Raw genomic sequence first — 13,544 nt, forward strand, 5'->3', positions numbered from 1 at the left:
GAAAGTTTCAGCCCATACATTTTACTGGTGACCTTGCAATCTTAGCAAAAGTTTACTGACACATTCAATCACAAGTCTATCTAATCAACATCTGAACTTCAGCAATCTGAATCTGCTGAGAATGTGAAGAGATGAATGGCTTCCCTTGGGGATTCTCAGTTCTGAATTTCTGGTCTTCATGAACATTCTCTTCTGTCATAGGAGACTTTGTAGATGTGACTAAATTACAGATCTTTACAAGGAGAGATTAAGTTTGTTATCACTGATTTAAATGCTTGGGTCTTTTTACCAATGAAGCAAGAAAGTCAAAAGAGGAGCGTATGTGCTCATAGAATTTGAAGAATAAAGGATAAGTGAATGATTTCCCCAGTTTCCTTCGTTTAACCCCATGGCATTCATTTCATATTTGTTATCTTAAAAACTATAGAACTTTTTGTGTTGAATAATTAAGTTCATGAGAATTCCTTACAGCACCAAAATCAAATTAGCCTGCTCATTCTCATCCAGGCACAGAGAATAAAGGCCCTTGACGTGTATTCTTTATCTATCTGCTTTATCACCTGCAGTACTGGGATAGATATTTAGGCTTTTATAAGTAGGTATAATAATATGTCAGTAAAATGAGATTAATTTTATATAATATTTACTTCTTAAAACATTTTACCTGTAATGATCACCTTAAGTGAAAATTTGACTGTTACTTTCACTGATAAAAATATTTTACTAACTGTGACAGTGAACTGATTTTTATGGAGAATCAAGAAATGGTGGAGTGCTGTACTGCACTAACTCTGGGCTTTAGGATTACAGGAAATGTGCTAATTATGTCAACTGGTATTTGAATGTAGCACGTTATCCTAGCACATTGTGACATATGTTCTTCCTGCCTTTGATTTGGTGCCCTTTAATCCACAGTCCCCAGAGCCCTTAGAAAACATCTGGACCTGTCAGACATTAAGCTCGAAATACCTGGAGAAAATTGTCATTGTTTATGAGTAATTTCAATAGAGAATAAACAACCCTGTGTAAATGTGATTAAATAAAGAACAAGATCTCATAACTGATTAAGGGATGTTCAGAAGAGCTTGTCTGTGCCATTTCCCTGCAGTCTTTCTGGCATGTGTTCATTCGGAGGCTTGGCCTCTCACCTCTGGAATGTTGTGTCATCTATTACCTGTGATTACCCATTGTAGATCAGAGTGTGTCTTGTGGTTAGCCCTTCCAAAGACTCACAGAAGATGGTGTTTTATTGGTCAGAGTTATGGCTGCTTTGAGGAAGAACTAGTTTCTATGAATCTGTGGCAAAGGAAAGAAGGTTGGAAAAGTTTACAGAGAGAATATCTGAGACTCATCCAGTGTTGTTCAGTTGAAAGTATTGAGCACTCAAAGGTATCACATAGTGAGCCACTAACATTTTGTGTTTTATCCAATGCTTTGAGTGTGTAGTTATGTCTAACCTTCACACAGCAATGAAGAGGAAATATGGACTCTATTGCACAAAGAACAAATCAAGGCCTTTGAAAGGACCTTACACATAAATGCCACAATTTGTTTGCATATACACTAGCAGTTATTTATTATTTATTATTTATTTTCAAATCATGTGGAAGACTGAGAGCATTGGCATATGCGTTTAATCCCACCTCTCAGAAAGCAGACAGGTGTATCTCTGTAGGTACAAGGCTAGCCTGATCTACATATTGAATTCCAACACAGACAGAGATACATAACAGAGAAATTCTTGAAAAAACAAATAAACAAAAAACAGTCTTGCATTGTATGGGTCATATATGTGTTCAATGCTTACAGTATTCCTGGATAACTAATTTAAAAGATATCACATTAGAATTATGCTCTTGAGTATAAGACATACAAGTTTATTAACTTATTAAAACTAAATAAATTTTGAGGCCATGTTACTTCTATGTAAAACATAAAATATAAATAGCTTCATTTACCTTTTCATTTACACTACTAATATGAAAGATTATAGACAAATAGATTGATAGATGGTAGAGAGATAGATAGTAGGTAGATAAATAGGTAGATGATAGGTATATACACAATTTTAAAAGATTACATGTAATTCTTATTAAATATGATGACATGTAATTTTAATAGCTATATTTGTTTCTTCAAATGTATTCTAATATTCAAATGTTAAATTTTACTGGAAGCTCAAGATTTATTTTTAATAATTTTGGGCAAGAAGCCAATCCTAAAGTTTTAAAGTGAATTACATATAATGTCATGATTTTTATGTACGAGTTCTGGATGCATGGTCATGCATTTGTTCAAAATCTTTTATTGTGCATGTGTTCCACTTCAGCTACAGAGGAGTCTGTTCTCAGCGCTTGATGAGTATTGTGAAGCTCATGAGTGCATTTCAGTGAAGATGTGGAAATATCTGCAATTGATCAAAAGTTTATAGATTTGCTCCAGGCATCTTTTTCTTGTGGGGAACTGTAGCATGGACAAGTTTGTTATTAAGTATTTTGAAAATTTAGACACTTAGGAAGTATTTTTGTGTGAGGAAGCTTTCTTCTTCGCTTCTGAGTTCTCTTGTTTGTATATAGGAACTCTTTCTAGTGGTAAGGGTATATAAGTCATGGTGGGTCTATGAGTACATATCACAAGGCTGGGTTTCAAAATATATTATAAATGTTATTACGATTGTATTTAACCCCATTTCAGACTGTATCAATTCTGGATATTGCTGATAACCCTTTTATCCTTTTCTATTGACTTCCCACCTAACCTCAAAGTCTCATTTCAAAATTTGATACAATTTCCAAAACTCATTCCTAGCTGGCACTCAGATGTCAAGCTTTATGCCAAGGCTCAATACAATTTAAGTATTTGGTGTAGGCAGTCTGGTGCTTCTGCAGAGCCACCGTATTCAGATAGGTTTGGATAGTCTGTGTCTCATCACTGTAGTGGAAATTGAATGCTGTTGTAGAGGTGCAATAGAAAAGTTGGAACTGTGAAGCCTGTAACATTTCTTGATGTTACTGAAGATAGTCAAAATAAAGACAGTAATTCTGTTAGCAAACTTCCCTTTGGGTCTGAGGGTTGGGTGACCTTGGGTTTGTTGATTTACCTTAAAATACCATAAAAAGTTTATGCCCTGGCCTCCCAATCAGACTTCCCACTGAAAAGAGCATTTAATTTACACTAGATTAAGGCGATTCCATATTTTTTGGTACAGAAGGAACAGTAAGGTATCATGAATCTTTTGTGGAAAATCATTTCCCTTCCAAAAGTGTCTGGAGGTACTACAGATCCAACTCTGTGATCAGATGCACAAGGTCACAAGAAATGCTATGACTTTTTACTCAGAAAGTTAAGTACATAAATACTAGTCATAGGTTATTTTAGTGTCTGATATTATGAAATAAAAGTCACAGCATATTTTAGGTACATGGTTAAGCATCTTGAAGAGAGCACAGATCTCATTTCTAGTAGATAATTTCCTCAAATATCTCCACTCTCCAGTTAAAATACAGAAAAATACAGACATATCTCTATTCCAAACTTAAATTTTCTTATCACCATAAAGCAAAAGAAAGCTATAAACATTCACAAATTCTGCACTTTCTATAATTTTTAAAGAGTCTTGCTTGCCTATCCTTTCTCCTAATGGCAATGAAAGCAACTTCAGAGGACAGAACCAAATGGCTGTCCTTTGAAGGCTCTTTTGGCAACATCATTAGATGTTTATCCTCTGCCATGACAGGAGACATTTCAGATCTACATATGGGCTGGTGATGCACCCCTTTACCCCTAGTGCTCTGGATGCAGTGGCAGGTTGGCCTCTATGAGTTTCAGCCCAGCTTTGTCCACATAGTTAGTTCCAGGAAAAACCAGGCTTATACAGTGGAACACTGTCTCAGAAAACAAAGACACAAAGCCAAATCTACATTTGTAAATATCCTTGATTTTGTTCATACAAAATTAGCACTATTTATTCACTTACAAGGCTGTTTGTTAGCCTATGCATAGTAAGAGAGGTGAGTTACCTCTTAAGATAATTGAAGAGTTGAGCCACAGACACAGCACTTTATAAAAAGGAGAGACAGACAACTGTAAATTTCGTCCCTGATAGGACCACAAGTGCAGAATTCACAGGAAATGTACACTGGGGGTCTTTACCAGTGGTAATACAAGCAGTAAAATCATTAGGCCTGGATTGGGTAAGGCAGTCCCAGAATGCTCATGTGGAAAAACAAATTACATCTGCTATCATATTCATTTGTAAGAGAGTAGACTCCCCACAAAAGATGCTCCTGTGTACATTACCTATAACAGCTTCCTCAGAACTCAGGCTGATCACACGGATAGCACCACCTCTGCCTATATATACTTAGCAATTCATATCTACAGCATTCCAAAGCATAGGTCTTTTTTTTCCTGAAATTTTGTTGGAAAATTGTCTTCTATTTCTGTTATACTTGCTGTTCGCACAGACATACTGCACTTCATCAATAACCTTTTGCACAGTTCCTCTATTCCAGATCCTTCATTGCCCTCTGTCTCTGTCTAAAAGTTTCTGTTTTAGACAGTTACAGCCATGAGGTTCCTTTAGATGAAACATTTCTGGTTTCAACCAAGAGCAGAGCTAATTCCTTAGTTAATGTGAAACAGCTGGCTGAATGGTTCCCTGCACGATGGCAGAAGGCATCAGAGATGACTCAGGTGACTGAACTATACCACTCAGCTGGAAGCCAGAAACTGCAGCCATAGATAGATAGATAGATAGATAGATAGATAGATAGATAGATAGATAGATAGATAGATAGATAGATAGATATAGAGATATAGAGATATAGAGATATAGAGATATAGAGATATAGAGATGTAATATATAATATGTATTTATATATGTAATCTTTATATCTTTAATATATACACACACATATATATATCTTTTAGCCCAATCATCTAATTTGTACAGTTTTAAAACCAACAAGTCATATGACTTCCAGAAATTTCTACTCAGTTTCCAGAAAAGGATGTGTAAGCCTTCCTCCAAGTTGGAAGTCTCTACTTTCCATGTATGATATGATACTTTGGACAGATAACTTTCAATATTGGCATAGGAATTTGTACTTAACCCTGTTTCTTTCAATGCAAGAAGAGTACACAATACAAAAATATAAAATAATCTGACAGAGAAAGGATATGCAATTCATAGTACAATAATCATCAATAGCTATATGAAAGTTATTCTATGAAGCTCTACCATCATCTAATGAAGGCACACCAATGTCGGCTTGTCCAGTAAACTTAGTTTAATGTGGATAAAGTCATACATAGTTGAAAGAGAGCATGTCTTCTTTTTAGCTCTGCCATATACCTAGAAACTGAGTCTGTAAAAACACATGCTGAATATCAGTTTCTGTGTCAGAAAAAAGCAGGTAGCATTCAAACATACACACTTGAAAACTACTTCTGAAAATGTAATGCCATTCAGTATTAAAATGCAGATCTCAAAGTATTTAATAATCTCTTCAAAAGATTAGACTAGTAAATTATTTTATAATTCCCTAAAGTCTACTAAAATATTATTATTGCAAATATTGCTCTGAATATTTTTATAGAGAAGAAACTGTGTTAGCACTGTATTAAAGCACCTCTCATTTCTTCCTGTATTAAAATTGTTTAAATTAAATATATTGTAGAAAACAGTAATCACACATTATTATATCAATGGCATCACTGGTGTGAACGTTGTAGTTGCACGCTGCTTGAATTTCAGTGTCTTAGACTATAAGACATCAGTAGCAATTACGCACTCTCATAGCTTTCTAGTTAGATTCTGGGTGTTTTAGTAACAATACCCAGTCTTTAAGCAAACTAAACCAAGATGCATTATTGAATGTTTACAAATTGTACATACTAAAAGAAAATACCCTAGCAGGTGTGGCAGTGACAGCATTCTGTATTTCTGAAAAGCCCAAAGTTAGAGCTGATTCTTAAAGTCTATGACACTCACATTAAAGTAGAGGTCCCAGCAGTTCATTTAGTCTATTCTAATGGCATTAGATTTTTTAAATTTTTCTCACTTTTTTCTTTTTAAAGTTATTTATTTATTTATTTATTTATTTATTTATTATACACTCAAAAATGATAAATACCTCAGAATTAGCTTTATGCAAGGGTCAGCTTAGATTAGACCTTCAAGGCATTATACTGATGCTACATAGGTGCTTGAAAGCATTTGTAGAGAAGAAATGGCATTGATGATGGTGATGATGATAGAGCCAAGGGAGTATCTTCAATACTGAGGAAGAAACCCAACCTAGAGTGTGAACTTGCATCATTTGTGGACAGTGGTAAGAAGTACTGAAAAGCATTGTGATCATGAAGAGACTCGGGGCAGAGTTTAGGGAGAGATTCTGAGTAGAGGGATACTGAGAAAGACAAGTGTTAAAAATATATATGGAGAAAGGGGAAATTGATATTGCATGTAATACTACTCCTTATTTATTTATTTATTTATTTATTTGATGGGAAAAGAACTAAGCATCTCCTGTTTTGAAGACATGGTAATGAAACTTTTTCTCTTGTTTGTCTTTGACATGGTTCTAGGGTTGTTGTATTGGCTGAGGCCATGAGGACTATGCTAGAAACACCCTGCATCCACACAGGGGCTTCCCACATAGCAGCAGCTTCATTGGTTCTAGTTTATTTCTTTCTTTAGTAGTTATGTAACTGTGCCCAATATCATCTTTTTAATATAATTTTATTTATATCTCTGGTTTTATTGTGTGATCATGTTTATTTGTGTGTATAAGTGTAAAGGTCTGAGCTTGTCATCCAGTGTCGTCTTCATTGCTCTGTACTTAATTTATTGAGGTGGGGTCTCTTGATGAATCTGAGGTTTGCAGATTCTGTCCAGTATAATCACCCAGCTGAGATCCTCTGTCCTTGCTTCTCTAATGCTAATAGTGCAGCTAATTGCAATGCTCACTCAGATTTTTTGTGAGTTGGGGGTTCTGATATCTGCTCTTCACATTTGCACAGCAAACATCTTATCCACTAAATGTACTACCCAGCCTCTATTTATCTCATCTATAATTGAAACATAGTAACTTAATATATTTATAAAGGTATAGGTGGGATATATGCACTTATATAAACCATAATGATGCACTGGAGAGATTTTCTCTTCTTGTAAGAAGAGTTATAAAGAGATAAAATATATGAAATACTAGAAAGAATGCAGAGAAAGGGTAACTGTTATGAACACATGGAGGGCTATAAATTAGTATAGAGAGTGAGTCAAAAGTTACAGGCCTTCCTCAAAAATATGAAACATGAGCAGCAAAACTGTCTGTGGAGAAAGGAACTATGAAAGTAGAGAGCAGGATGTGTACCACTGTACAGGGAAATATGCTTAAACTATATTCTATCTACACAAGCATGAAAATGGTTTTATGAGACCCCACAAAATAAAAGAAAATAAACTGAAACAAAATAAGAACACATAAATAAAAACTTTAAACAAGAACTTCATACTCCCAGCAGCTCCACTTCTGCAGCTATACAAGGAGAGAGAATCACTATGTTGAAAAACGAAGATTCAATTCTGGATCTCAGAGCACACACTATTGTCATGGTATTTCACAATGATTTACATATTAAGAAATCCTAGTTCAATGGTTGGCTTCGAGCATCCACATGTGTATTGGTCGGGTGCTGGCAGAGCCTCTCAGGAGACAGCTATATCAGGCCCCAGTCAGTAAGTGCTTCTTGGCATCAGCAATAGGTTTGGTGTCTGCAGATGGGAATGATTAGCTGGGGCAGTCGCTGCATGGCCTTTCCTTAGGTCTCTGCTCCACTCCTTGCCCTGAATTTTCTTTAGACAGGAACAATTCTGAGTCAAAATTTTTGAGATGGGTGTGTGGTCCCATCCCCAAAACAAGGTCATGCCTAGCCACTGGATATGGTCTCTAAAGGTTCTCTCTCCCCTTTGTTGGGTATTTCAGCTAATGTCATTCCAACTGGGTCCTGGGAAACTGTTGCTTCCCTGACATCTGGGACTTTCTAGTGTCTATCCCTAGTTCCCCATCCCCCACTGGTACATACCTCTGTTCAATTTCCTAAACTTCTGTACTTCTCCCCATCTCCTTCTACACCTGATCCTGCCCACCCTTTTCCCCCCGACTTTTCCTCTCTCTCTCTCCCCGATCCATCCCTCCCTTTACCTCACACGATTATGCTGTTCCCCCTTCTAAGTAAGACTAAAGCATCCACACTTTAGTCTTCCTTCTTCTTGAGCTTCATATGGTCAGTGAATTGTATCTTGGGTATTCTGAGCTTTTGGGCTAATATCCACTAATCAGTGAGTGTATACCATGTGTGTTCTTTTGTGATTGGGTTACTTCACTCAAGATATTTTGTATTTCTAGCCATTTGCCTGTGAATTTCATGAAATCATTGCTTTAATAGCTGAGTAGTACTGCACTGTGTAAATGTACCACATTTTCTGTATCCATTCCTTTGTTGAGGGACTTATGGGTTGTTTCCAACTTTTGGCTACTGAGTTAGAGGAAGGACTGAAGGATCTAAAGGGGAATGTAACCCCAGAGGAAGAACAACAATATCATCTAACCAGACTCCCCAGAGCTCCCAGGAACTAAACCATCAACCAAGGAGTACACAGGGAGGAATCCATGGCTACAGCTGCATATGTAGCAGAGGATGGCCTTGTCTGCCATCAGTAGCAGGGGAGCCCCTTGGTTCTGTGAAGGCTTGATGCTCCAGAAAAGGGGGATCCTAGGGAAGTGCAGCTGGAGTGGATGGGTAAGTCCTGGAGCATGCTCCTAGAAGTAGGGGGAGGTGGATGGGATGGGGATTTGTGGAGGAGAAACAGGGAACAGAACATTTGGAATGTAAATAAATAAAATAACCAGTTTTTTAAAAAGTCCCAGAAGAGAGGATTATTAGTATGCCTAACATAAAAGACAAGATCAGGGACTGAGCAAGGGGACATGCTAAGTCAAAAGACTTTTACGATAGGATGTGCATGAGACAAAGGAAGAGAGAAAAAGCATTGATAGTATAGAAGCATTGTAGGCATAAAATAGAATAAAATACCTCATAATCTAATATTTTCCTTTTTCTTCCTAATAAGAAATTTAATGAGGATGAAAATTTTATTGCTACTCAATGGAGTATAAAACTTTTCTCATAACCGAAGTTATAGGGTATATTAGTCAAGGTTCTCTAGAGGAACAAAGCTGTTAGAATGAAACAGAGAGAAGAGGGAGAGGGAGAAGGGAGAGGGAGAGGGGGAAGGGAGAGGGAGGGGGCAGATAGAGAGGGAGAGGGAGGGAAGGAGAGAGAGAGAGATTGATTTATTGGAGTGTCTTATAGGCTAGTTCAACAATGACTTTCTACCACTAGAAAGTCCAAGAGTCCAGTAGTTGTTCAGTCCAAAAGAATCTCTCAGCTGGTCTTCAATATACATTAGAATCATGAAGAATTGATCTTGGATAACACTAAAGGAATGAACTTGCTGATGAGAGTGAGTACAAGCAGGCAAAGAGAGAGCAAGCTTTCTTCTTCATGTACTGTATTTAGGGGGACACTAGAATGTATGACCCAGATTTTAATCTTTATTCTTAAGTAAAGATAAAGATATTAATGTTTAATTTTAGTTAGCTGTGTTTTTCCACCTCAAATAATCCAAATTAAAGATAGGTCTTCTCACTGAAAATTATTTAATTAAGAAAAATATTTCACAGGTGTACCTACCTAGCTGCTTGGATTTTAGCTAATACCAGATATAGTCAAGTTGACAACTAAGAATAACCATCACACAGAGGGTATCTAGGAAACTCTTGTCTTAGGCATTTTCCAAGCTTGTATTTTACTTGGAGCTGGGCCACTCTCTTCATCATAATCCTGAAAAGGAACAAAGACAGCTCAGTGTTTAGAAGCAGAGACTCTTGATCAGCCTCCTGTGTGTAATACCATAATAGTTACAGTATGAATTTGAATATAGGTGAACTTTTTATTCTCAACTACAAAATAGTAGTAATAGTAGCTTTTACATCAAACAGTTATTCTGAGAATATGATGAATAAATACAAGTAAATTGCCAGCTCATAATCCTGTCAAGCACATGAGCAGAGTGGCATTAGCTTTTATTGCTTGCAAAGACTTGAACTTTGTCTTTTTTTTTTTTTCATAATGTAAGCAATTCACTGTTCTAGGGTTTAAGATGGACTCAGGATTTTTCTTCTTTTGAGAGAGTTGTGTGATCTCACTTTAAGTTTTCAAAAATTGTCATCATACTACAAGAATATTAACTGAACCAAGCAGATGTTCAATAAAGGAAAGCTGCATTCTTTTTCTATTAGATATTTTCTTCATTTACATTTCAAATGCTATCCCTAAAGTCCCCTATACACCCCCCCTGCCCTGCTCCCCAACCCACCCACTCCCTCTTCCTGGCCCTGGCATTCCCCTGTACTGGGGCATATGATCTTCACAAGACCAAGGGCCTCTCCTCCCATTGATGGCCGACTAGGCCATCCTCTGCTACATATGCAACTAGAGACACAGCTTTTGGGGGGTGGGTACTGGTTAGTTCATATTGTTGTTCCTCATATAGGGTTGCAGACCCCTTTAGCTCCTTGGGTACTTTCTCTAGCTCCTTCATTGGGGGCCCTGTGTTCCATCCAATAGATGACTGTGAGCATCAACTTCTGTATTTGCCAGGCACTGGCAGAGCCTCACAAGAGATAGCTATATCAGGGTCTTGTCAGCAAAATTTTTCTGGCATATGCAATAGTGTCTGGGTTTGGTGGTTGTATATGGGATGGAGCCCCGGGTGGGGCAGTCTCTGGATGGTCCTTCCTTCTGTCTCAGCTCCAAACTTTGTTTCTGTAACTCCTCCCATTGGGTATTTTGTTCCCCATTCTAGGAAGGAATAAAGTACCCACACTTTGGTCTTCCCTCTTCTTGAGTTTCATGTGTTTGCTGCATTTTTTTTATTAATCATCTTATTCATTTACATTTCAAATTATATCACCCTTTCTTGTTACCCCCACCCCCACAAATCCCAATCCCACCCTCCTTCTTCCCACTCCCCTTTGCCTCTATGAGGGTGCTCCGCTACTCCCACCTCAGAGACTTGAAGTTCTTGTCATACAAATCTATCACTTACTTGGTTAGAGTCACACCAAGATATTTTATATTATTTGTGAGTATTGTGAAAGGTGTTGTTTCCACAATTTCTTTCTCAGGTTATTTATTCTTTGAAGAGAGGAAGGCTACAGATTTGTTTGAGTTAATTTTATATCCAGCCATATTGCTGAAATTGTTTATCGGCTGTAAGAGTTCTCTGGTGGAATTTTGGAGTTGCTTATGTATACTATCATACCATCTGCAAGTAGTCATATCATGACTTCTTCCTTTCAAATTTGTATCCCCCTAATCTCCATTTATTGTCTGATTGCCCAGGATAGAACTTGAAGTACTATATTGAATAGATAGGGAGAGAGTGGGGAGCCTTGGTTAGTCCCTGAATTGAGTGGGATTTCTTCCATTTTCTCTCCATTTAGTTTGATGTTGGCTATTGGTTTGCTGTAAATTGCTTTTATTATGTTTAGGTATGGACCTTGAATTCCTGATTTCTCCAACACTTTTAAAATAAAGGTGTTGTATTTTGTCAAAGGCTTTTTTAGCATCTAACAAGATAATTATGTGGTTTCTCTCTTTTTTATGTTTGTTTATATCATGGATTACTTTGAAGGATTTCTGTATACTGAACCATCCCTGCATCCCTGAGGTGAAGCCTACTTGATCATGGTGAATCATTGTTTTGATGTTTCCTTGGATTTGTTTTGTGAGAATTTTATTGAGTATTTTTGCATCAGGATTTATTAGGGAAATTGGTCTGAAGTTCTCTCTCTCTTTGTTGGGTCTTTGTGTGGTTTAGGAGCAAAATATCCACACTTTGGTCTTCCTTCTTCTTGAGTTTCATGTGTTTTGCAAATTGTATCTTGGATATTCTAAGTTTCTGGGCTAATATCTGCTTATCAGGGAGTGCATGTCATGTGTGTTCTTTTGTGATTGGGTTACCTCACTCAGGATGATATCCTCCAGATCCATCCATTTGCCTAAGAAATTCATGAATTCATCATTTTTAGTAGCTGAGTAGTACTCTATTGTGTAAATGTACCACATTTCCTGAAACCATTCTTCTGTTGAGGGACATCTGGGTTCTTTCCAGATTCTGGCTATTATAAAAAAGACTGCTATGAACATAGTGGAGCATGTGTCCTTATTGCAAGTTGGAACATCTTCTGGGTGTATATGCCCAGGAGAGGCATTGCTGGATCTTCCAGTAGTAGTATGTCTAATTTTCTGAGGAACTGCCAGACTGATTTCCAGAGTGGTTGTACCAGCTTGCAATCCCACCAACAATGGAAAAATGTCCCTCTTTCTCCACATCCTCACCAGCATCTGCTGTCACCTGAATTTTCAGTTTATTTTTAATAATTTACTTATTTTAATTTCATGTGCATTGGCATTTTGCCTAAATGTATGTCTGAGTGAAGGTGTTAGATTCCTTGGAACTGGATTTTCAGACAATTTTGAGCTGCCATGTGGGTGCCGGCAATTCTTGAAAAGTCTGGTATAATTCTGAAAGGTCTGCCTTTATGTTACTTGACCTTTTTCCCTTATAGTTTTTAATAATCTTTCTTTGTTTTGTGCATTTGGTGTTTGATTATTATGTGACAGGAGGAATTTCTTTTATGATCCAATATGTTTTGTGTTCTGTAGTCTTCTTATATTTTTATGGGCCTCTCTTTCTTTAGGTTAGGGAAGTTTTCTTCTATAATTTTGTTGAAAATGTTTACTGGCCTTGTGAATGTTTTGAGTCAGGAGCTTTTGCTTTGATGTTTGTTTGTTTGTTTGTTTGTTTGTTTGTTTCTTCATTTATTTTCTTTGACTGTTGTGTCAATGTCTTCTGTGGTATCTTCTATGCCTAAGAATCTCTCTTCTATCTCTTGTATTCTGTTGGTGATGCTTCCATCTATGACTTCTGATCTCTTTCCTAGGTTTTCCATTTTCAAGGTTGTCTTCCTTTGTGTTTTCTTTAATGTTTCTATTTCCAATTTTAGATCCTGGAAGGTTTTGTTCAATTCTTTCACGTGTTTGATTGTGCTTTCCTGTAATTCTTTAAGAGATTTATGTGTTTCTTCTTTAAGGACTTGTACTTATTTACCTGTTTTCTCTTGTACTTCTTCAAGGGATATATTTATGTCATTTTTAAAGTCCTCTGTCATCTTCATGAGATGGAATTTTAGATCTGAATCTTGATTTTCAGGTGTATTGGGGTATCCAGAGTTTGCTGTGGTATAAGAGTTGTGATGTTGCCAAATAGCATTGGTTTCTATTGCTTATGTTTTGTCCTTGCCTATTGCCATCTGGTTATCTCTGGTATTAACTGGCATTGCTGTCTCTGACTAGAACCTGTCCCTCCTGTGAGCCTGTAAGCCTGTGAGCCTGGATATGTCATAACT

The 13,544-nt window shown here is 37.0% G+C and overlaps 1 protein-coding gene across 2 annotated transcripts in view; it reads left to right on the top strand.

The window, feature by feature from the left end:
- The window catches only part of Luzp2 (leucine zipper protein 2), a 433,644-nt gene that overhangs the window by 337,299 nt on the left and 82,801 nt on the right, over positions 1 to 13,544 (top strand). The window lies entirely within an intron of this gene.

The sequence above is a fragment of the Mus musculus genome, chromosome 7 (genome assembly GCF_000001635.26).
Source record: "Mus musculus strain C57BL/6J chromosome 7, GRCm38.p6 C57BL/6J".
Classification (NCBI taxonomy): Eukaryota; Metazoa; Chordata; class Mammalia; order Rodentia; family Muridae; genus Mus; species Mus musculus.